The sequence below is a fragment of the Bos javanicus genome, chromosome 15 (assembly GCF_032452875.1).
Source record: "Bos javanicus breed banteng chromosome 15, ARS-OSU_banteng_1.0, whole genome shotgun sequence".
Taxonomy (NCBI): Eukaryota; Metazoa; Chordata; class Mammalia; order Artiodactyla; family Bovidae; genus Bos; species Bos javanicus.
The window spans coordinates 46,994,015-46,997,000 of record NC_083882.1 but is presented as its reverse complement, the minus strand read 5'-3'; the positions used below and the strand labels follow the sequence as shown (position 1 = coordinate 46,997,000).

The 2,986-nt window shown below is 40.4% G+C and overlaps 1 pseudogene; it reads right to left on the bottom strand.

Annotated features, from left to right (window-relative positions):
• Window positions 1-1,233: 1,233 nt before the first annotated feature.
• Window positions 1,234-2,668, bottom strand: LOC133261222 (olfactory receptor 52B2-like; annotated as a pseudogene).
• Window positions 2,669-2,986: the final 318 nt, after the last annotated feature.

Genomic DNA, 2,986 nt, shown 5'->3' with positions numbered 1-2,986 from the left:
TTGACACAATAAAACATCAATGACTTGCCATTCACACAGAAAAGGAAAAAATGATAATATTGTCAGTTGAATGACTACTGATAGCTCTCCTCCAAGTGTTTTTTCCCAGGCTTATTGAGATATAATTGACATGTAACATGTGTAAGTTTAAGATGTACAATATACTGACTTGATACTCTCATATATTTCAAAATGATCACCACCATAGTACCACTAACACCTCTACCCCATCATATGATTATCATTTTTTGTGTGTGATGAGAATATTTAAGATCTACTCTCTAAGCAATTCTCAAGTGTATTATACAGCATTATTAGCTATAATTATCATATTGTACATTAGATCCCCAGAACTTAATTGTCTTAAGACTAGAAGTTTGTACACTTCAACCAACATTTTTTCATTTCTCCCACTTCCCAGACACTGGTAATCACAATTCCATTGTTTCTGTTAGTTTGGTTTTTCTAGATTCCACACGTAAGCTTTATAGTACGTGTCTTTGTGTCTGACTTCTTTCATGCTAATGCTTCATATTTCATATTTCTTCATATTAATTCTGCTGTCAATGGACATTTAGGTTGTTCCCACGCCTTGGCTATGGTAAGCATTGCTGCAATGAACATGAGGCTGCATGTATCCTTTCAAATCATGTTTTTCTGTAGATATATGCCTAGGAGTCGGATTGCAGGGTTGTATGATAGCTGTATTCTTAGTTTTTAAAGGAACCTGCATAACCCAACAGTATAATTTTTAAAACACTCTTTTATATTCATTATATAATTTGATTTGTAAAATAAACTTGTGGTTATGATGGCAGTGGTGTTGGAGGTGATAATGTTCTTGGAAGGTAAGCAGGAGGTAGAGGAGCCTCTGGAAACACTGGAAATCTCATATACATGAAATCTAAAAAATCTTCCTCAGCCAACAAACTTCAAGTTAGAATTATAGCTAACACTGAGAGTCCACTAAATGCTAAGCAATGTATCATGTTGTTTACATATTTAATTTAAGCCTTAGAGCCTAGGTACAATGTTTCATTTTATAGGTTAGGACTAAATTGCCAAAAAGTGGGAATCTACCCATCATCAAAAACCAGAAAGTAAGGAAGCCAGGATTTAAATCCAGATGCATTTTATTTCAAAGCCCATGTGCATTCTTCTGCAACACACTACAGCGTCTAATTTGAGAACTTGGTAAGTTCTCTTTTTTCCTGTTGCTTTGAAAACTGCAAAGGAGCCATGAGCTTTCTCAAGACTTCCCCACAACAGATGGCATGTGAGCCACACTGTCCCTGATTTCCTTGGTCTTTCTTCCACAGATGATGGGATTAAGCATGCGGGGAATTAACACATAGAGATTTACCAGAAGGATGTGGATATGGTGGGGAATGTTCTTGCCAAAGCAATAAGTAAGGAAAATGAAAAAGGATGGGATGAAAAAAAGGAGAATGAATCCAATATGGGAACCACAAGTATTGACAGCCTTGTGTCAGGCTTCCTGGGAAGGAAGTCTAAACACAGTTTGGAGGATCAAAGTGTAGGAAACACCAATGAGTGTAACATCTGCCAAAACTGATGCCATTGGCACTGAGAAGCCATACCGGATATTGACAGTGATGCCAGCCACAGGCCAGTTTGGCTACCCCAATGAGTTCACAGTATGAGTGGGCGATGACATTGGTTCAACAATGTGGCAGCCTCTTCAGCAAGAATATGATAGGGAAAATGGCCCCAGGGTTCCATCCCCAGATTTCCAGGTTCATTTTTATGATTGCAGTAAGAGTTAAGATGAGATGGTTGAATGGCATCACTGACTCGATAGACATGAGTTTGAGCAAGCTCTGGGAGTTGGTGATGGACAGGGAGGCCTGATGCACTGCAGTCCATGGGGTCACAAAGAGTCAGACATGACTGAGCAAGTGAACTGAACTGAGGGGTTAAGATGGCTGTGTACCTCAAAGGAGTACAAATGGCCATGTAGCAGTCAAATGCCATGGCCAGAAGGATTCCTGACTCAGTTACAAAGGCAATGTGGATGAAAAACATCTGAGTGATGCAGGCATCAAAGGCAATCTCCCCAGCATGGAACCAGAAGATAGCAAGAGCCTTGGGCACAGTGGTGGTGGACAGCAGAATGTCATTTCCAGGCAGCATGGATAGGAAGACATATGTAGGGTTCATGGAGAGTGCATTCATTGACGACAACAAAGATAAGGGCTCCATTTCCCAAGACCGCAGTGATGTACATCAGGCAGAAGAGGATGGAGAGCCAGGTGTGGTAGTTCTCCAGTCCTGGTATGCCAAGTAGAACAAACACAATGAGGTGGAAGGTGGTGAGGTTAGCACCAAACATGCCTGCTTTTGGAGTCTGTCTATGAAGACCACAGAAATTTGGAGTCATTGAGTAGAATCAGCCATAAGTTTCACTAAAGTTAAACATTAGATAATGAAATCAATCACTAATGCCTTGACTTAGCATATATAATGTTAGGCTTTCACTTCCTAGCCTAGCACTGCAAACATAAATATAGACATAGGTTCCTGATCACAACTCAGCAATGTCTAGAATACAGACATAACTTACCATTCTCACTTACATGCTTCTACTCAGGCTTTGGCCATCCTTCACCCATTCTGTTGCAATAGCTTCATAACTAATCTAGTCTCTTCTTCCCCTAGCTTCCCAACCTCAACCTTTCCACAGCCATCAGCTGTACTGCAGCCTGGGTGGTATGCTCAAAAGAAAACAAACAAAAAAATATTTCTATGTTTCCTCTTACAACCCTTACATAATTATATTATATATATATCAAAGTGAAAGTCACTTAGTTGTGTATGACTCCTTGCAACCCCATGAACTATACAGTCCATGGAATTCTCCAGGCCGGAATACTAGACTGGGTAGCCATTACCTTGTCCAGGGGATCTTCCCAATGCAGGGGTCAAACTCAGGTCTCCCCATTGCAGGTGGATTCTTTAGCAGCTG